The 22531-nt window shown below is 36.7% G+C and overlaps 2 protein-coding genes and 1 long non-coding RNA gene across 34 annotated transcripts in view; 1 reads left to right on the plus strand and 2 right to left on the minus strand.

The window, feature by feature from the left end:
* The window catches only part of DPP10 (dipeptidyl peptidase like 10), a 1281550-nt gene that overhangs the window by 918662 nt on the left and 340357 nt on the right, over window positions 1-22531 (minus strand). The gene's annotated exons all lie outside the window — the stretch shown is intronic.
* On the minus strand, window positions 18988-21098 carry LOC144291729 (uncharacterized). Its single transcript, XR_013359180.1, has 2 exons — window positions 20912-21098; window positions 18988-19525 (listed from the first exon to the last, which is right to left on the minus strand). It is a non-coding gene; the product is annotated as an uncharacterized LOC144291729 (long non-coding RNA).
* Window positions 21027-22531, plus strand: part of LOC144291725 (uncharacterized) — a 96632-nt gene continuing 95127 nt past the window's right edge. For 19 of the 31 annotated variants that reach the window (XR_013359153.1, XR_013359161.1, XR_013359146.1 and 16 more), the window contains exon 1: window positions 21027-21090. The gene's annotated coding sequence lies outside the window, so the exon portion shown is untranslated. Of the gene's footprint in view, window positions 21112-22531 lie in introns of all 31 variants that reach the window. The other 12 variants (XR_013359159.1, XR_013359167.1, XR_013359151.1 and 9 more) reach the window with 7 other exon arrangements.

The raw sequence follows: 22531 nt of genomic DNA on the forward strand, positions 1-22531 counted from the left end.
AATGCTTGGTACTTCAAAAGCAGTGCCCTTGAGTTCTCAGGAAACTCAAAGAAAGATTGGGACATGAACAATATACTGATTGGACATATTCTTGGTGATTCCTGGAAACTCTGGGGAAATGTTAAATTCCTCAATGGTTAAGAACTATCAGACTTTGTGCATTTATGTTAATGTATGCACATCTGAACCCAGTCACAGGTGATCCTTAAAATAACTGGATTATGTCATTACCATTTGCTTTTGATAGACTTATGGACTCACTTGAAAGAAAACAACTAACAACCAAGTACTCATCATTATCTCCTTGGTGAGAACACAATGGTTTGAAATGCAAGAAAAGTTAAGAAGAATATACAGAAAGTTAAAAAAAAGAGAGAGAGTAAATCTCCCAATACCAGGGTCTTTTCATTTCCCTTATTTCCTTTCAGAGCTCACTGATCTAAAATCCAAGAGCCATCACTTTTCATTACTGACCCATAACATAACACCCAGTAGTCCTGAAATCCAGCCTTGGATATTCCATTCTGGACATCAGTCCCATGGATCATTCCAGATCATGAAGAGAGCAGGTAACAGGATACAATCCCACTAATGAGGTGATATTTATACATTTTATTTTTAATACAAGAGGCTAATTATCCATTGAGTACATCCATCTCTGATCTATTGGAACACAAGGCTATATTTAGTCATGCCAGATGACAGGGCAAAAAAAGTTGTTTTGGGATGTAATCAAACTGCATTTAAATATTTTAAAAGTTTAAATACTTTCATTCTTTATTACCTATATTTATACTTGCCCTCTCCTTTTAAATTATGCACCACTGTGAAAACACCTTTCCTGGAACCCTCAAGCCTGATTATATTCTCAGCTTATGTATTTAAGATATTGGTTACTTGATAATTTATATTCTTTTACTTCTTGTTGAATTTACATAAAATATTTGTCTTCTCCAGGCTGACACTTTAAGTGAGAAGTGAGTTATACCGGCCAATTATTGAGCTTATTTGCCCTCCTATTTCTAACACAGTATTAACACCCAGAATTAGGGAAATTGAATGAACTGTGGATACTGAGAGCTAATTCCCAGAAAGATCTCATTCTCACAGAAAAGTAGAAATTTGGGAACTGGTGAACTGGATCCACTTGAATAAGCAACTCCATTTTGAACATTTCAGGTTTTGGTCCTTAAGCAACAAGTAAATTTATGTACATGAATCCAAGAATCTGGAAAAAAAATAGAACAAATATCTCTATGCTTGATCCACATGATGCTGAATAATTTTTTGGATTCTGTATATTTCTTTGCCATGGGCAGCGCAAATAAACCCAGCCCTTGGTTGTCAGTGTCCTTCATTCTGCTCTTCAAAGCAAGTGTACAAAATGAGGACGGAATGACATCTAATGCATCTACATTCAAGTCTTTACGTGTATCACCTATTTCATACTCACAATGAACCCTAGTGGTGTACATTCTCTCTGGGTTGGGTTGGTTGTGTGCAAAATCATATAAATAGTTGTGTAGAGTTAGACACCAAACCACAAACAGGCTGACTTTAAGATTTCCTTCTCTTTGCATCATAGCGATGCCCCTGAGGGACAGTTGGGGTCCCAACCAGACTTCTTGCTCACTCTTTTAGGATCAGTAGGCACTTACATGCCCTAGTGTCAAGTATCATTTATTTGTTTATTTTCTGTCTCATTATAGGCCAGTTCAAGAAAAAAATATAATTGAAAACATCCCCATTTTGTTCCTCGTGCTCTAAATAAGTATTAAGATTCCCCTGAGGTATTTTTCTATTATCTGTGTATTCATAGGTAATCATTAAGGAAAACAGAAAGTCCAGAAAGTGTTGTACAAAAGCAGTAGCTTTCAGGCTCACAAAGGCCAGGGTTCTGATTTTAATGGTCCTAAAATTACTCACTCTTCCAAGCTTAAGTTATTTCACAGATAAACCTGAAATAGTAACACATGCTTTTCAGTGTCATGAGGGTAAAATGTGATAATACAGGCAAGTGCTTTTTCTCTCTAGAGGAACAATAACTATTAGTTCCCTTCTCTAATATGTGAGACAATAAAATGCATAGCATTTGTCTAAGACACCATGTGTTCTATATGCCTGTTGGAATGTCTTACTTATAAAATTCTTCTCCTTTCATCCTTTTGTTTTCTGACTTATTTTCCAGCCTAATTTTACTATTCCTTGTATTTGAAGGGTTTGTATTTTGGGGATGTATTTAAAATGTTAATTGAAATAAATGTACAAAATCAGTAGTTGGGTGAAATAAAGTACATTCTCTTGGATCTATGAAAATTAATTTTACATACTTCTTTTTTCCAAAGATTTTATCTTTCATTGTTTTTATTGAAGTTCGATTTGCCAAAATATAGTATAACACCCCGTGCTCATCCCATCAAGTGCCCTCCTCAGTGCCCATCACTCAGTTATCCCAACACCCCACCTACCTCCCCTTCCGCAACTCTTTTTTCATCACCCAGAGTTAGGAGTCTCTCGTGGTTTGTCTCCCTTTTTAATTTTTCCCACTCAGTTACCCTCCTTTCCCTTATAATCCATTTCACTATTTCTTATATTCCACATATGAGTAAAACCATACAATGATTGTCCTTCTCCGATTCACTTACTTCACTCAGCATAATTTTATTTATTTATTTGACAGAGAGAGAGCAAGCACAAGCAGGGGGAGCGCCAGAGGGAGAGGAGAAGCAGGCTCCCCATTGAGCTAGATCTCAGGACCCCAGGATCATGACCTGAGCCCAAGGAAGATGCTTAACCAATTGAGCCACCTACGCACCCCAATTTTACGTATTTCTGATATTAACTTTTCCTTTCTTTAGATCATCCCTATCTGATTAACCTTTACTAGTACGATCACTTTATTATTAATTACTTTTTAATAAAGTTTCTTTAAATTTAAATTCAATTAATTAACATATAAGTGTATTATTAGTTTCGGACAAAGATTTCAGTGATTCATCAGTTTATATAATGACTATCTTTTAAACCCAGTTTAATGCCCACGTTATAGATATTTCCCTTTCAGTCTAACACAAGTCCAAAGTTTCGTTTTTGCCTCTTGTTTCAATAATTTCACTTAGTAGTTTACAGCCACATAGCATGTGGTTTGAATCTTGCTCTTACATCGTTTGTGCATTGTGCTGATGAGGAATAAACAACTAAAATACCTACAGCTCATTTTCTTCTAAGCTAGTGAAGGGAAGTGTGTCAAATTGAGCAAAGCAGAGTATCAGAGGTTTGTACGTTCCTCATATTCAAGGTTTTGCTTTGCCTCTTCAAAATGCAACACTATCATCTACCCCATTCAAATTATATTAAATGCAGAATGATTCAAATAGTGCCAGCTGCCAATTTAAATTTCAAATGGAAACCTGCTCATTTGCTGACTCCTCATTCACTTGCCCTGCCCTCCCCTACACATACTTCTTTTCTACTTCTTTTTCCGATTTATTTTAAAGCTACTTAATAGGTATTTCTTACGGAAGAGTCTGTTCTGAGTAGTGCCTTTGAGTCAAAAACTCCTTCCATATTTTTCCCTGTGCCACAGCAATATTTCCTGGTTACCTGACACTGCTTATGGACAAACCTCGGAAAACTTCAAGTCATGTGAAAAAATGAGTACCCCATTCTCCAAATGAATTGCTCCAAAAGGGGGAAATGACTTTTCTTTTCTTTTTCCCAGCCAGAGATAAAGAATTTAAAAATAACTGAGGCTTGAAAGAAAACATACGGATCCATGCAGGTAGACTTAGCACAAAGTTATCAGGAACCGTGTCTTTACTTCTGTGAGTCCATCTGGTCTCAATCCTGTGCTCTGCTGCTTTCTGAGATCAGAATGGATCGTCAGCTCCCAAAGAGTTATGGTATGATCCAGTGAATGAGGTAGCCCCACTGTGAATTCCGTCTGCTGCTAGCATTTGAAGGGCAGCATGTGCGGGCTGTATTATAGATCACCCTGAGAAGAGGATGGAGTTAGTTTTAATGCAGTTAGTAGAATACAAACTCAAACTTAAAGGTGATGGATGACCCAATTCTTAAGTGAACTCTAAACTTGCGCTTTATTCCCTTCTGGCATTTATTTTTTCATATAAAAAAAGGAGTATACTAAAAATTTGAGTATAATACAAAAACAGAAAAATGAACAAATGTTAATTGTCCGGTTAGGTGATTTTTCACCAAGTGAGCATATCCATGTAACTAGCACCCAGAGCAAGAAACAAGAAACTTTCAGAACCCTGGTAGTTCCCTCAGGCCCACGCTTGGTCACAATTGCCCCTTCAAGGGTGACAGACATCCTGACTTCCAACACCACCATGTAGCTTTTCTTAGTATTGACCTTTATGTTAAGGCAGCCACACAGTCTGTAGTTGGCATCTGAGAGCCCTTATTCTCAGTATGGGATTAGAAGAAAGGAGAATAAAACAAATGATTTTTTTCTGACAACCCCCCCCCTTCTTATTCTCCTCCCATTCTTTTCTTTTTTTCTCCCACTTCAATAAACATTTTATTTTGGAATAATTTTAGATTTATAGAAAAGTTGTAAAAATTGTCCAGAGATTTCCTGTATAACAACCACCAAACTTCCCTGGTGTTAACATTTTATTTTATTTTTTAATTATTTATTTATTTATTCATGAGAGACAGAGAGAGAAAGAGAGGCAGAGACACAGGCAGAGGGAGAAGCAGGCTCCATGCAGGGAGCCCTATGAGGGACTCGATCCCAGGACTCCAGGATCACACTGTGGGCCAAAGGCAGGCGCTAAACCACTGAGCCACCCAGGGATCCCCTAACATTTTATTTTTAAAGACTTACTTATTTTAGAGAGAGAGAGAGAGAGAGAGAGAGCACGAGTAGGAGGGGCAGAGGGAGAGGGAAAAAGAGTCTCAAGCCAACTTCAAGCTGAGCACAGAGCCTGAGAGCTCAGTCTCATGACCCCGAGATCATGACCTGAGCTGAAACCAAGAGCCGATACTTCACTGCACAACCCAGGCGCCCCACCTAATGTTATTTAACATTTTTAATACCTTTGTCAAAACAATGACAACAATGTTGATGCATTAACTAAATTTCAAACTTTATTCATGTTTCACTAGTGGGTCACTAATTACTATTGTTTTTTTCTGTTCTAGGATCCCATCCAGAATACCACACTGCATTTTGTCATCATGTCTCCTTAGATTCCCCTGGTCTATGACAATATCTTAGCCTTGCTTTGCCTTTCAAGATTTTGACAGATTGAAGAGTATGGCCAGATGTTTTATAGACTGTGAATTTGGGTTTGTCTGATGTTTTCTTCTGATTAGCTTAGGTTATGAGTTTGAAGAGAAGAATGTCAGTCACAAAGGAGAAGTGCTCTCTTCCTCACATTATGTTAGGGAGTACATGACATCAGCATGACTTATACTGGTGATGTTAACTTTGATTATTTTGGTTACAGTAGTATCTGCCTCCATTTTTCACTATAAAACTCTCCCCTTCTCCTACTATATTTTTGGGATGCGAGACACTAAATCCAGGTTTCACTCAAGGAGAACTGAGGCATGGGAATTACACCCCACTTCCTGGAGGGAACAATATTTACCTATGTTGTTGTATGGAAGCCTCCTGTAAGGATGATTTGCCGCTTTTCTCCCACATATTTATTTATCCAACATTTGTTTATATCAACATGAACTCATGTATATTTATTTTATAGTTTGGATTCTAATCTAGTGTGATGTTATTAATTCTGTTGCTCATATTGTTCCAGCTTTGCTCTTTGGGAGCTTGTAGAAGTTGGTTCCTGTGTCCCTTTGACAGACTATCATACTTTCTTTTATGTATTTATTTATTTATGTATTTCTGGACTCCTTTCCTATTTTTGGCGTAGGTATTCTTTTGAATGTCCCAGCATTACCTAGGAATGTCGAGATCACTCAGAGGGGAAAGAGTAGAACTAATACTGAAACCCAGAAACTCTGATGCACAAGTCCCTAAGTTTTTGGCATGACATTGCCTGCCTCACAAGATAATCAGGGCAAACGAGAGGCTAGGACCCATAAAAGGAGAACTTCACCACTAAACAGCAGCTAGTGGACTCAGAAATAGCTCTCTGGCCTTGGAACCTATGGACGGAGGATGGAGGCTACTGGGTCCCTAGTGGAATATTAATCGTGAAAGCTAAAACTAATTAAGAAGTAGGGAAGCTCCGGGCTCCATTGCTGGTTTGGTGTTCTTGTGGGCATACTGGGGGGAGAGGGGGTCAAAGCAAACTAATCTTGGGGGATCCCTGGGTGGCTCAGCAGTTTAGCACCTGCCTTCAGCCCAGGGCCTGATCCTGGAGTCCCGGGATCAAGTCCCACCTCAGGCTCCCTGCATGGAGCCTGCTTCTCCCTCTGCCTATGTCTCTGCCTCTCTCTCTCTCTCTCTCTCTCTGTGTGTGTGTGTGTGTGTCTCAGGAATAAATAAATAAAATCTTTAAAAAAAATCTTGACTTGCTTTTCGTTTCTAGCTCTGTCTCATACTGTTAGGTATCCAGATTGGTTAACTGTGCATCTCATTAAATAGGGTTCTATGATCAAGGCAGCTAAGACTTTGCCTAATCCTGCTACCACTACAGCATCTAGCCAAGAAAAGAGTTACTAGCATTCAGAAGGTGACCTCCCCAAGCTAATGCTACATATTGAAATAGGTATTGCTTTTACCTGGCCAAAGTATTCCAATTTAGATCAGGTTGGCCAAACTGCTGGATTATAAAAAGTTGTAAAGAAAAAAAAAGTCATAAAGAAATCTATCACTTGTACACAGGAAATATAAACACAATTATGTTTATAATTGTCAATACTTTTCCTAAATTCAGGGGGTAAAATGCTCATGTTGGGGTATGTATATAAAATGTCTGCAATGCACATATCATGGTCCATTTGCAAATTTAGAACAGTACGTTATACTTAACAGAGGAGCAAAGGACTTCAGTCACAATAAGGCCACAATTCTTTATCATGCTTTTAGTGGTCCACTACAATTTTTGATAAAAGTTTCTTCATCCAAGAGAAGAAAGCTCTATATTTTAACAATTTTGAATCAAATTTTCATTAAATCCAACAATACTGGGGCAATTTGTAAAAAATATATGTATTTTTTAAATTTTCAAATCAATACCAGGCCAGTAAAAGATATGTCACTGAATGGCATACATAACACTCCGATAGTAACATAGGAACAAAAATATGAATGTCTACCGTACAACTCCAGATTATTAATAATGATGTATGCCTCAGGCAATATACTTAGAACCTGTACTATCATTCTTTGACATATAATTAATCCATTTCATCATTCTGAGGCCAAACAATGTTTAATGATGCCAATAAAAAAGTAATTAGAAACTGTAATTTTGACTTAGGACTGAGAATGTGTTTATAAATGTAGCCCAATAAAGCAGTGATGGATCTATATGTCCTATTCTAAGATACGCTTCTCTCATCTCTCATCCAATCACATGGAATTACTAGAAAAGGAGGCAGTACCTGAAATCTTAACCTTTTGTTTGGGGATTGATTACCATAGTAGAGAAATAGACTTCCCAATTATTGACAAAGACACACAGTTACCCATTAGTGTGGGTACAGAACTTGTCTAAATCATTTTGACAAGTGACTAAAAGTTTCCTCTCCAGACCTTCACTTTGCTCATGCCCCCACCAACCAGCCACTCACTGCAGTCTCTTGGCTTCTCGGTCTATTATTATTTTTGGATCACGGGGGACACAGACAAGGAACAACAACAGAACAGAAGACCTTTCCTTTCTCTGAACTGCTCCGTTCTGTGAAAACTGTGTGAAAGTGGTTGCATCTGTGAACTCTGTCTCATTAGAGCCAAATGTCTGTGGTGCTCCTTCATGGCTGTGTGATTGAAATGACAAGTTCCCTGAGCATTGTGCTTTGTTAAGAATGCATGGATTGGTGATGGCTCAGGTTCTGGACCAAAAGCCATAGCTGGACAAAGATTGGAATGACCTGTCATGGTTAACTTAGAATCCCAGGGGGAAATGTTACCCTTCAGTCACTGTTTTTTTGAAAAACCCAAAAGTAAAATAATATGGACCTGTGGTTAAAAGTTATGAGGTTAAAAGTAAAGCTCAAAAGTAGAAATGCAATGATAGCTTGAGCACACTGGAAATATTAAAAACTATTAAATGTTTTTGAAGCACATTTTATCTGTAGGACACTGGAATAAGCCGCCTTAGGATAAAAAAGATAAAGAAAAAATACACTGTGTTTGCTTTCAACTTAGAATGAATGTACCTGCATGATACACTGGAGAATAATTACAAAACAATCCAGGAAAAATTACATAGTTTGGCCATAATGAATTGGTATCAAAGGGATGAAAAAGGAAGGAATTAGCATGGTATCAGTAAAAACTTGAGCCCATGCATGCCTCAAGTGAAGGAGTATTTTAGAAATCATCTTGTTAATTTGACTATAATTTGTAGGTGGCCAGACTAAGCACAGGGGATCCAAGTAATCAACATGTAGGATATCCTAGAATTCTGCTTGAAATAATTTGTGATATTTTCAAGTTTTTACTGGGGCAGTATCTCTTTTTAACACTGCTGTATTGCCATAGCCCAACTGAGCTCAACATATATAATAGGTAACTGATTAATATCTGTTCTTTAAATGAATACATAATACAATAATATAGTTGCATTGGGAGTTGACAATAGGCTGAGAAGATTCACAAGACTCTAGTCATACCTACAGCTGTGATTTATTACAGTGAAAGGCTATGAAGAAAATCAACAAAAATAAAAATACATGGATTAAGCCCAGAGGAAATTAGGTGCAAGCTTCTAAGAGTCTTCTCCCACTGGAGTCACATGGGAGTTATGACAAATATGTTAAATGTTGTCAACCAGGGAAACTCATTAGAGACACAGTTTCTGGGGTTTTCACAGGGGGCTGGTCATAGGCACCCTCTGCATAGCATCTACCAAAATTCCAGGCACCCCGAAAGGAAGTAGGTGTTCAGCATATGCATATTGTTTGCAGAAACATTGTAGGTACAGGGAGCCATTTTACCAGGGAATAACCCTCTCAAAATCCTTGTTCCCAGGTGACAGCCAAGGGTCAACATTTCAAGCAAGCCTAAGCAGATACAAGCTTACTATGTTAATTGTTTTTTTGCATAAGTTTACCTATTTCATGTTGGGAAACATCTGATTTTGTGTATCCATGACAACTGTAATGGGAAATTTGGTGATTTCCTAATCAATTTGATCATGTGTAACTTTTCAAAGTGGGCACAGTGCTGAGTGATGACTTATTTATAGGTAATCTGACCATTACAAGCCCTGTGTTATCACTAATAGACATCAAATTCAAATTGTGCTCCATGCATTGTATTCTCATATTGAAGCAACATCCTAAAGATTGGATTGGTTTACTTGTTCACAAATTATAATCATTGCTCTTCGTTCATAGCATCTAATGAAAACAAAATATAAACCAAGAATAGATCTCAATTACCAATTAATTCAAAATGTCAGGGAAAGAGGGTATGTCAATTTAAAATTGTTGATTTCTTTTATTGGTACTTACAACTCATAAAGAGATCAATAAAGGCATGGTAATTTGAAGACATGACTGTCATCAAATGTTAGATGAAAAGTGAAAATATTAATTCAATAATGTGTTTAGAAAGCCTAAGTTTAGCATTTTATTAGATTGGTTTCTAACTTTCTAAATAATAGTTGTAACACTTAAACCTTCTGTACTTTACGGTTTATATATCTGTCACATAAATATATTTAAATGTTGTACTAAGTTTTGAGTGTTTTCCTCCATTTGACTGCTGTCCTTTATTTTCTGTTGACCATGTGCATTGATCATTAACCTAAGCTGCAATGCCCATTCAGTAATCTAGAGTCAACTGCTTCTCCTCAAAGAGGACAGAGAGTAGGCATGTTCAGGAGAGTTGAAGACCTAGAGTATTTTCTCACATAAGACACTGAAATACACACTGTAGTTTTCAATTTTTCCTTTCCCTGAGGAAATTTATTTTCAAACAAACTCTCATTTGGAAGTCCAAGTAAAAAGTAAAAATCAGCTGCTGAAAAGCAAAAGATGGGGGAGGCCCAAAACTATACTTACTCACTTCCTTTCTGACAGCAACCTTCTAGCAGTTTTCCAGAAAATATTATTAGCACTATTTACTCTTTTTGGAGTCTAGCATTCATTTATTTATTCATATGCAAAGCTGTCAATTTGATCACATTCACAGAGCTGGTTCAGTGGATGAGGCAGATTAAAGTTGCTCTGACCCGAAAATAAGACAGGACAACGTTGGATTGCTCCACCGTTTCTGAGGTGTGACCTGACGCCGTTTCTCTATTCAGGGATGGAGTAAAGGAATCCCAGAGTGGCTAGATTACACTTACCAGACTTCTCTGCTGTTCGGTGTGACCTCACACTTGAGTCTGGTTTCTTTACTCTGAGGACAATAATCGGCTACTATACTAAAACAATGTTTTCTCTCCTTTTATGTAACTCTCTATTTTTCTCAAATACATTTTTTCTCCTCTGTTTTTTTGTCCTTTTATAGTCAATACTCATGCTTATGTCTTTTGTCTATAAATTTCAATCACCAGCATCGTTATGTGAGAATCAGCAAGTCCTTTCGCGCAGTATAAATTAATACTCATAAAATGATATAAGGAGAAAGAGCCTCCTCTTATCTATACTCTTGTCTGATAAATATGTTACAGTAAATTACCTAATTAAACAAGCATAACATGAAAATTAGATGTTTGTTTCTATACATCTTTGAAGAAGTAACCATTTTCCTTCCTGTGTTATTTATTATCCCTTCAATTTGCAAAAGCTGAGTAATCAGGAATTCCACACCATGGCTTTAATTGCAAGCATATCCACTAAGTGCTGATGTGGGGATATTCAGTTGCTGAGCTTTTTAAAAGTGACAACTTTTTCTTTTCTTTTTTCTTCTCCTTTTTTCTTTCCTTAGTAATTAAGGTGGCCTATATAATCATACCACGCCCTTATCAGCACAATATTGTTCTTTTATACGTAGTTTCCTTTAATAATCCAGTTACTTGACAAGCAACAAAGATCCTGACAATGATAATAACCATAATGATAGGTAAAGTTGGCTTTCCACATGCCATGTGCCAGGCATCATGTAAGCACTTGAAATGCATCCTTTCATTTAATGATGCCAAGAAAAATATGTAAACATTTCTCAATATATCAGAGACAAACGAATTCTACCCGTGCACACTTGTCCACCTCGAGAATTCTGCATCACAAAGAGTGATGCAGAAACCACAGGCTCACCTGCTGTTCATCATACCACCTTGGACCATTAGCTCACCTCTCATTTCCAGCCACTGGTGTTTTCAACAATACCTTTACTTGTCAGGAAGACTGAAGTTCAATGGTCTCCTTTCCCACGGTCTCTCTCACTTCCCCTATCTCACCTACCACCAGGTTCTATAAGATTTATCTCTAAAATTAGGGCTTCTCGCACTTTAAGATGCATAAGAATGCCCTGAGGATCTTGTTAAAATGCAGATTCTGAATTGGCAGGTTCGGGGCATGTCCATTCTGAACCGCTCACCAGCTTTCAGGTGGTGCTATGCTGCTGATCCACGGACCTCACTGAGTTACAAAGTCCCAGCAGTTCTACAATTGCTCATTTACCGCTTGTCCTCGGTTACTGTCTGGACCATGTGACAGGAACTGAGAGGCTGATCTGTAGATGGGATCATGGGAGTAAATCCCAACGTGTCAGCTTTTTCTCATGTTGCTCAGTCAACAATTACTTTTACTCTCCCTTGTCTTTCTTCCCTATAAAGCTTATAAAGCTTTAGTCAGGCAAGAATGTATTCCTCTGCTACTCTCGTAAAAGAGTATCCTAACTTCAGGTACAGGATTACCGATGCTTATGGTTTTTTAGATAAATTATTCTCATGTACTTATGTCTGATGGCTCTTAACCCAGATGTCTTTATGTCTTACCATGGTGAAGATTCTGATTCCAGAAAGTCTCCAAGAGGCTTTTAGAAAAGAGCCTGGTGAAATCTATGTTGTGGGCTGGTTGATTTTTAGTGACCCTTAAACCACAGCTAATTTACCAACCATGTAATGAGGAACCCCTTCTAATCCCCACAGTTTATCTCATTGTCCCGTGGCACCTTCTTAGTCCGCTTTCTTATCCTTGGGGATGACCTGCCTGGAAATGCTTTGCTAAAGGAACAAAGTACATGGATCCATGGCAGCCTATGGAAAGATCCTTATGGTGAAAAAATATTAAGAAAAATGGTGAACCCTTTTGATTAGTAAGTCATGCAAATGAAAAGGTTTTTGTTGTCTCTATCTACCAGATTGACAATAAAAGAGATATCTGGGTGGCTCAGTTTGTTAAGCATCCGACTCTTGATTTTTGCTTAGGTCATGACCTTATGGTCATGAGATCAAGCCCCATAGCAGATTAAGTTTCCCAAGATTCTCTCTCCCTCTCCCTCTCCCTCTTAAAAAAAATGCTAATAAAAGAATAATAATATTGTTGAGGAGAGGAGCAACCTCATATATTGCTGGTACACAGATAAGTTTAAAGGAAATTTGGAAATATATGTCACATACCCTAGAAATGTGTATGCTCTTTTCATGCCCACCAGTTCAACTACAGAGAACTGATCCTAAAGAAATTATTAGGCAAGTGTGCAAATAAAATTTAGATAAACACAGGATCATGGATAAATGGCATTTCTCAAGATATCAAAAAGTCAAAAATAAAGATTTTAAAATATATAAATTGTTATATTACATTGAACCATATTGAAATAATTGGTATTTGATGATCTATGGCTTAAGAAAATGGTACTTTGTATGACTCAATTTAATAATTAAGAGTACAAATGAATAAAATACCAGAACACTATTAAAATGTTTTTATGCTTCAGTATCTGTTTATATGTACCCAGAAAACATATATTGAAGACTATCAACCAAATGCCGATTGTTCTTATATCTGAGTGCTATATGTATTTACTTTTCCTTTTCTATATTTTATCATTTTTCTCTCAATGAGCATGGCAAATGTGTAATTTCAAAATAAATAAAGGAGACAGCATTGAGATAACCAATTAGCAATTTTTCCACATTAACAATTTTAAGCTCATTTCCAGTGACCCAAAGTTGGGGGTACTTCAAAGTATTTTCTGCAGATGGTGACGTGATAATATGTGTTATTAGAAAAAGTAATTTCCAGTTATTGTATTAGAATTCAGTAATTACTTTTTCAATAAAGAAAGTGAAAACTATTAAGAGCAAAAATGTGAAATAAATTAGCTTTATATCCTACACTCAATTAAACTATCATAGCAAGAAGGTAATGAATTAAGATAATTTGAGGATAGGAATAAGACTCTACAAAGCAGAGATTTAACACTCTTCTAAAATCCATTAAAATACTCCAAAAGAAGATCACAGTAAAGTGGGTAGCCCACAAGATAGTTCAGAGAAACGGCAACATGCATGCTAAATAGGTAGAGAGAGTTTTCAGTCTCAGAAGTCTTAGAGACTCATGCACAAAGTAGCTCAAGCATGCAAAGCATGCCTTGATGACAGTGGCCCTAACAGTAAAGCTGAGTTTTCCACTAGCTTCACCACTTTCTAAAATAGTAAGATAATCCTGGTCTTCTGGCATGTGTGCCCTCAAGGAATCCACAAAATATTTGAGCAGTCACTGATGTGTGAGCATTTAATTTATTATAAGGAGCCATTCATAAATAGTAGTGCTTGCTACTAAAATCCTGCCCATGTCTTTCCATGGCCTCTGAAATAAAAATGAGATTGCTTTCTGGGATACAAAGCTTCAGGTTTTGCCTGTTACACTAATGTAATTTTCCGTCATTCACACTGGCTTTCTTTTTGCTCCTACAGGCCAAACTCGTTCCTGCCCCTATGCTTTTGTACTTGTCCCCTCTACCTAGAACTCTGTCTCCTATTTGCAGGGCTAGGTTCTTGTCCTTCAACCTGGGCTCAAGTGTCAGCCCCTGAGAGTTCCCCAGCCACCAGGCAAATGAAAATAATCCCTTTACTCGTACTCATTTCCTATTACATCAGTTGTTTATGCTTACTTTTTCTCATAGTACCTAACACCATCAGACTGTCCTCTTTGTCTCTGAAGCCCAGGAGAAAGAATAGGATGTATCTTCAGTGCCTAGAACTATATCTGGCACATAGATACTCAGGATACTGTTGAATAAATGCCACGGCCAAAAGAGAGTGCTCTGAATTGTTTCTTTTTTTCTTTTTAAATATTTTATTTATTTATTCATGAGAGACAGAGAGAGAGAGAGAAGACAGAGACACAGGTAGAGGGAGAAGTAGGTTCCATGCAGAGAGCCTAATGTGGGACTTGATCCCGAGACTCCAGTATCACATCCTGAGCCAAAGGCAGATGCTCAACCACTGAGCCACCCAAGCGTCCCCTGAATTGTTTCTTTTATGTGGTTACAATGGTTGAAAGGAGAAGCTATGAACCCCATGGATCCCAACTTTCTAGAGTCCCAGTGCTGGTCCAGGTGGCTTTCTTACGCAAACATCACATTTCTGTTTGGTTCATCTGGGCTTTTCTATTTTACTTCACTTTGATATGAACTAAGCTACCAGTAACCAGATGGGTGTTCAACACTGGCTTATGCCATTTTGGATATAATCAAACATCTGGAGATTCTGGAATTAACCCCTAAAAAGACATTTCCTTACCTGAGAATGACATTTTTTTAAACATATTCTCTATGATGTTTTTAAAATAAAAGTTTGCTGTATACTACTGGATTATAGAAATTATACCTTTGTTTTCTAAACATGAGGTTATACTTCAATATTGCTTAAATCTTTTCAAAATACATGCTGGCACAATTTCCATAAGCCCCATCATCTTGGCAGACATCTTCCTCCTTGCTCCCCACTTTTCTGCCTTGAGATTCACTGAAGTAGAACAATGCTTCTCCAACCATTATCTTCTTATCCTTGAGGGTGTATAGACATATTTTCAGAAGTCTTTGAAAATGTGTTTCCTTACAAAGGGGTGTGATGCCTCCAACACAAGTTTTAGAATCACTGAGGTAAAAAGCTAAATGAAGCACAATTTACACTTAAATGCTAATATCTCCAGGAGAATAAGTTTTCATCTATCATTTATATTATAGTGATTTAGCTTAATCAGCTTATTTTTCCCCTAATTCACAACTGAGATTAGCAACTTTATGAAAACTGGAGGCCTTGGTGGAAAGAAGGAGAATAGCAATTTTACATCATGAAGACACTGGTCTGGTTCTCCAAATAGAAGTTCTGGGGCAAGTGTATTAGCATAGGAACAAAGGAAGGAGGTAGTCGGAAATGAAATTGGGACTTTGTGTTCTAAAACTATTATTTTACATCTTGCTTATTGGCCTTGAATGCAGGAAAAGAAAATGGGATCACCTTCTTGCATCTTTTTATTCCTGCCAGAATATGGAATTCAGACTCAAATTCTCCTTAGCAGATTAATTTCTTTATGATTTAAGGCAACTTTGATAGGTTAATATGTTAAAACCCCAAACCTAATGGTATTAATAAAGCAAAATATATTCTGAATTCTCAAATCTAGTTTATACATTCTTTAGCTCCTTAGACTGTAGTCTTTTAAGGATAGGATTCCATTTTATTCATTGTTGGACTCCCAGCGTCCTATTAATTTTCCTTTAAGTAAATTCTGGGGATGAATAAATACTTTTGAGTTCAAGTGTTGTGATTTGGGAACACAAATGCTCATAAGTTGGGATGTGTGTTTCAGGTCTTCTAATTTAAGGAACTGGCCACATCTGTGCATTCATGTGGCTCAAAGATGGTTCTAACATTCTTCTTTTGGTTACCGCCTGCTTGCCTGCATGAAAGGGGCCCTTTCCATGCCAGAAAACAGAAGGTCACTTGGGTTTCACCCTCCCAGCAGGAGGCAGTAGGATTTAGTCATGGGCAGACCTGCCAGCAACGTACATAATAACACCTCCATAGTGAGAGACAGTTTCTCACATCAGACCAGACAGCAACCTCGTCAAGGGGAAACATCAAGGGAAAAGCAAACAAACAAAATATGCCCCATTTCCATCACCTCTGCCAAATGAATAGCATGCTCTCTATTTTTAAGAGCTTTATAAAACAACTCAAAAATACAACAGGGAGGGGGATGAGGTGTGGGTAAAGAGTTCAGCTGTATACTTCCTTCAATCATTCAGTGACCAGAAAGGAGTCCAATCCCACTTTCTCTAGAGGGTCACCAAGTTATTGGAGCTGCAAGTGATTGGATGCAAGGGAAAATAAATGAAGCAAAAAATATATCTCCTAGAGTGGGAAAGACATGAAAAAAAGTTTACTAACCACCCCCCCCCCAAAAAAAAAATTACTGGCTTTTCAGCTTCTTATGCATATTGTAAGGGCAGAGAAGAATAATGTGAATATCTTCCTTTTACAGCTCAGTCTAATTTGGCATGCCATTATAATTTCTGGCTCAGTTAGCAAATGACTGGAAACACTGCTTTCTGCAATTTTCCCTAAAATAATGACAGTTCTAGAAGTTGTTCTATCGATGTACTTGAAACCAACCCAAGATGGGAGTGAAGTGACTATTATTCTTAATTTTTATTACCAGGGAGGCTTTATACAGGTACCTATGTGGAACTACATGAGTGGCCATCTACATACTGTGATTATGAATTTGAGGGAAGGAAAGACTTGACCAATTTCAGGAATAAGATGCCTGGAGTTCTACCATTGGAGATTAGCTCCTTTGGATTAAATTTCTGCCTTCTAGAGTGGTATGTTCTCATATGAATTTACTTGAAAAGGTTATAATAAGCAATCACTACTGATATCTTCACATCAGAAGGGGCACAAATGTCTTGACATTATAGGAGGGGAGGGATAAAGGAAAGCCTATTTAGGGACAGATAGAAGAAGAAAACACTTTTTAATTGGCTCAAGTTCTGAAGCAAGGCACTCAAGACAAGTATTGTTTCTCCTTACAAACAAGGTGACCTTGAGTAAATTACATAACCTCTTTGAACCTTGATAATTCTTATCTGTAAAATGAGTGATAGAAGAGAGATTCAAAAGGATAGGAAAGAAAGCCAAGGTAATGCTACATTATCTGGTTGGCCATCACTACAAGAGGCTCTTGATCCAAGGGCGCCTACCAAGAAGCTTAGTATGGCATTTCTTGGAAATTCCACAACAGCACCAGACCACTTTTTTTGCAAAGATGGCCCTAAGGGATATAAATTGCCCTGCACTGGGCTTGTGCGTGTGCAAGTGCGATGTGCTGCAGGTATGCACCTAAGAGCAACTGGTACCAATCTTCTCCCAGTTGGTCACTAAGAGGGAACATGGGGGTGTTTGAAGTGGCACAAAAGCAGTGCCAGATGCATATATTTTATGTACATGTGTTTAGCTATGCATATGTCTTATTATTAGTTTAATACCTGTTTCCTATCTCTTATAAAGTAAATTCCATGAGAGCAAGCAGATAGCTTTCACTCACTGTTGTCACAACTACTTTTAGTCAGTATTGTTAGATAAATGAAAAAACAAAAACAATTGCCTTTGTACTTTAACTATAATGTTTTTTGGTATAGACTTTCCTTCTGAAATGCTTATTTTTGCTGTTGTTTGGATATGTTTTATCACTGGTGTCTAGCTTTTTCTGTTTAAGCACCTTCCCACTTTTCAATTAACTTTGCTCTTAGCATTTTTGCTTGGATGTAATTTTACACTCCCAATAACCGAGTTAAGGGTCTTTTCAAATCTTGTTTACTTTTAGATGCTTTAATTTAGTTTTTATATTACATCATTAAATTTCTTTAAATCCTTACTAAACTCGCTTTTAATTTTAATGACTTTTTTTCTCATAGATCCTTTTGTTTCCAATCTGTATTTTAATTTTCCTTGTAAAGGAAATGGTTCATCCTTTTGGATTAGCATATTCACCAATGTTGTCTCATTTGATCATTTTAAAGACCCCACATCATAGAAATGACAGGGGTAAAGTACTGGCTCTCCCTCTTCTTACAACCAGAAAGCTCAGGGGTGTAGTCAAGCTGATGTCCACTGGTTCTTGCTCTGTTTTTTCCATTCCACCATTTGAGGTGTATCGTGAGAAATTACTGAAAAAAGCTAATTGAAATCACTGAAATTATTCCCAAGAAAAGCTGGGATATGGTAACATTTATTTTAAGGATGCAGTTAACATAAAATGCTACTATAGTCACTATGCACTTAATTACTTACTGTTGCATAATGTGTTTACTCATGGCTCTGAACACTCTAAATCTGTAAATGTGACAATAAAATAAAAAGAGAAGTTAAACTGGTCTTGATGACAGCTACACTCCATTGACCATTTGATTCCCGGGTCCCCTCGGAAGCAGTCAGTATGATTCTTGTTTTTCTTCCATACTCAAATGGGTGACTTTAGACTCTATAGACTCAATATTCTAATGTTAAGGAGTTTTCTTTCTCTGACTTTTTGCCAGAATCAAATGTAAATATAAGGAATTGTGGTATAGTTACACACACACACAGACACACACACCTTAAACTTCATATCTCCTCATCTACAAAATCTAAAGGAAAACAGAATACTAGTAATTCTCATAATCAGAACGAAGATTTCCAAGGAAAATGTAGGACACACATACACATACACATACGATTTTAATTTAGTAGGCTTAGGTTCAGCTTCCAGGGCTGACTCTGAAGAACTGACTGACTTCGAGCCACTTTAATTCTTTTACTTTACTCATCTATGAATCAGGATAAGACTTGTTTAAGGCTACTTTTAAAAGGTTGTTCTAAGGATAAAATGAGATGATGCATTTGTGAAAAGGATCCGAAGAACAAAAAGTATTATACAAGATTTAATGTGCCTTTTAAAAACAAAAATCATTATATTTTCTTATTAAGAAAATGATACATGAGGATTATGGAGAATTTGGAAGATGCACACATGCAAGGACACAAACGTGGGTGGCCTTAGACATTCATCCCCTTTTCCCTTTCAACAGGTGAACAAGAAGTTGGCTCTGCAGATCTGAGATAAATCGACAGAAAAACAGATACTACTGACTGAGCTAACCAGATTTGACCCTTTTTTAAAAGCTCATTTTCTCTGTCAGGATGCTTCCATCAGTATGTTCGAAAGGATTCAGTCATGAATTTACTAGATGTTCCTGCTTCCTTTTTTCTATATATGTAGAAGACCACAGTGGTGGGTTTCTCTCTTCCAGGATGCTTTTCATAGTATACCAAGCTCTGCCGGTTCCAGCATATTTCTTGATGGAAAAACAATATGAGTTTCTGTATCACCTGCTTTGAAATTGCTATCAATGAATCTTTTCATATGCTTCCACCATGTGTCACAAAGAGCGGGTATACCTGTTTCCCTTTGCACAAAAATAAATGAATAAATGCATAAATAAATATTAAGCCATGAGTCCCACAGCCCATGGATAATCACTTACTGACATTTCTAACAGCACTTTGAATTCATTTGGAAACATTCAAGTATTTGAAGATTCACAGCTAAAAGCAACTCGCCTCTGTGAGCTTTTCCAATCATCTATATGGCAAACTGATAACAGCCATGTATCAAGAAGATTTAGAAAAACCAGAACTTTTTTTCTCCTGAACTGTATATGTAGAGACATTTCACTGGGTGAATGGCATTTTTTTTTTTTGGTATTGATATCCCTCTCCATAAAAAGTTATTTCATGTTTATTCACTTGTTTTTTTAATTTTATTCAACTATTTTCTGTTGGCTACAAACACATAGCATTTCTTGAGAATCTTAGAGTGGTTACAAAAGGAAAAAAAAAAAAAAAAAAGATGTGAAACACATTCCTTGCCTTCTGAAACTTAGATCTTAGTATGAGAGGCCATACAAGCGCATGTAAATTAAGTGTTTCATTCACCATTATATTCTTAGTAACTGACAAATGGTAGTACTCAATAGAATAATCTTCCCGATAGAACTGTAATGTTCTTGACTTAAGGAGTGTCTCATCTTGTATCTGTCCTCAACATGTGCAAAATTCTCATTCACAACAAGTCAAAATAAGGATGCATTCAAATAATTTAACCAGGAATTATATTAATTTAAAATATCCTTTTTTATGTCGATAAATTAACCAATCGTGTAGGCATTTAAGACATCTTACTTGAATACAGTTTAACAAAATTTCTAATAATGAAAATAATAATACCCTTCAAACACCAAAACATCTTCTTGAGGACTGTGGCATCTAAATAAGTGTATTTATAATTTAATGATGTGCTAAGGTAACAAGTAAACACTGAGAATTTAATGGAATTTAAGGATAACAACTGGCTAAGTTTTAATATATAAACATACTGTCTTTTAGTATATATCTTAAATCCAAATTGTCTCCTGTACCCTAAGGTATTAAATAATTACAAACTCAAACTTCTGGAATTAGATTGGCCCTTAGATTGGTGATTACTTTGACTAATTATAAGTCTTTTAGATTTCCAAGGAATATATAGTTAACACATAAATAATGTTCAATGGGAAAAATGAATTATGAAACTTTGCCACTTATTTTGTTTCCTCATAGCAGAGGTATAAAAATGGTTGATGGAGTTAAGGGACAAAAACCTCCTACATTATCACTACAGTATCATCTGCATTTGATCCTGTGAATTAGGCAGGGCAGATCTTTCCTTTTTCTTTCCTTCTATCCTTCCCTTTCTTTCCTTTTTTCCTTCCTTCTATCCTTTCTTTTTTTTTTTTTCATTTTTTCCTTCCTACCTAACTTCCTTCTTCTTTCTCATATTATCCTGAGAGAAACAGTTTTGGAATTCTTGACAACCATGGTCACAAAAGTGAATAGCTAAATTCCATGTGATGAAGTAACAATACCGACAAAATTCCTAAATGATATCAGATGATTCTAGTGCAGTTCTGCGCAACCCTGATGCCATGAAATGGTAAGGGGGTGATTATCACAGGTCAGAGCATGTTATAAACAGGCCATAAAACCAAGTGGGATGTAAGGCCAGGTGGGACTTATGACAGGTTATAAAGTATAAACTGATACTAGATGGGAACCTGTCAAAAAATCAGTAGTATGCTTGAAAGGATTCAGTCATGAATTCAAGTTTTATAAGATAAAAAGGCAAAAAGGCCCTCCCAAGAAACTGGGAGACCTCTGATACTAGATATGATATAACTTTGAAGAGAAGCTGCTTTGGACCTAAGCTAACTCCCAGAGGAAAAGCTGTCATTTTGTTAACACTAAAAGTTCTACTGGAACATCTATATCCCTATCTATCTGTATCTAGAGAGAGATCTTCAGAAGGTTCTGGTTGCCTAAATGTTTTTTCTTGTGCGTACTTATCTTAATCTTTATGAAACAAAGAGTTCCTCAGTCACATGAAGTGCATTTAGTCTCCACAAGCACATTCAGGAGAGAAAACTAAGTCTTTTATCTAGAAGTTCCCCAGAGGTATATACTAATTAGAAGACTATTATCAAAGTGCTGCTAATTTTTAGATGTATAAGAAAGGGAAGAAGAGATCACACATTATTTTTATAAGTATCACAAATGACTGTGACACTATTAAATTGTGCATTGTCTTTCATTCAGTTAAATCCATGATTTGTTTTAAAATGTCAGAAACCTGTGGCAGAGGCTGATGGCAAGACCCAAACTTCCATTATATCTTCTACCTGAACATATAGGTGGACTCTGTATTCCAGTCCTTTGGGGATTTGGTGCTGCCATGGGATGAGTTCAAACCAATAGAAATTGCATGAAATTGGTGCATACCACTTCCAGGCCTGGCTCCTCCACTCTTTTATGCCATCTTCCATGATTTCTCTTTTCATCTCCTAGTTTGATTAATACAGGTCCAATGGGACACTCCAAGACTCTAGAGCTTTACAAAGCCATTAGATAGACTAAGCCTGTAATCCTAAATAATTGTGTGGAGAAAAACCAGCCTTCTTCCTCATCTAACTCAAATCAACAATAACATGATAAGGAAATAAACCCTTATTCTATTAAGCCATCAAAACATGGAGTTGCTATAGATTTATCCACTGCAACTATTGTTATGTGACCCAGTAGATATTTTTGAAGATTATTATATGATCAAATCACATTAGAAAGTAAACATCCCAATCATGAACAATGTCACTTGTATTTATCTTTTTGACACCAGCATTTTAATAATTCAAACACTTTTTCTTATGTTTTTCTTATGTTTTCTTATGTTCTTATGTTTTTCTTATCTTTTCTTACTTTAGCAGCTTACATCTTAAAAATCAACTATGATAAGACTGAGTTTACTGTTAAAAATGGTGCCCCTTAACATTAAATGATGATGATTATGATGATGAAGATTAGATAATGGTGATATCAATAAT

Source organism: Canis aureus, chromosome 20, assembly GCF_053574225.1.
Source record: "Canis aureus isolate CA01 chromosome 20, VMU_Caureus_v.1.0, whole genome shotgun sequence".
Lineage (NCBI taxonomy): Eukaryota > Metazoa > Chordata > Mammalia > Carnivora > Canidae > Canis > Canis aureus.